Here is a 407-nt window from a genome sequence, read left to right on the forward strand (position 1 = left end):
ATACAACACAAGGAAGAAAATCTCACAATTTGGATTAATCAGTCTCCAAACTCTAAAGCATCTTTTAAAATTCCAGCACCTTCTGACTCACACAGACTTATAACTAGTGTGTTAACTTTCAAACATGACCAAAACTCGACCGTTGAAGACAGACGTCAGCTCCTCACCACCCAGAAAAGGAAAAGGGATGGAAGTCCAAAACTCTCCGACTCGCATAAGAAAAGTGAGAACATCTGCAAATGTTTGGCAACTCTCACTAACGCTTTAAGACTTTTGAGGATTTCAGCACAGGTAACAGTTTGTATCAGTAAGAAGAAGTTCTTAAAGGGATCCCCGATTAGTTTAGACTTTATATGATAAACGTATACTTAAGCTGTAAAATAAAGACTGAAAAAATACTATAGGAT

Source organism: Austrofundulus limnaeus, unplaced genomic scaffold, assembly GCF_001266775.1.
Source record: "Austrofundulus limnaeus strain Quisiro unplaced genomic scaffold, Austrofundulus_limnaeus-1.0 Scaffold948, whole genome shotgun sequence".
NCBI classification, from domain to species: Eukaryota; Metazoa; Chordata; class Actinopteri; order Cyprinodontiformes; family Rivulidae; genus Austrofundulus; species Austrofundulus limnaeus.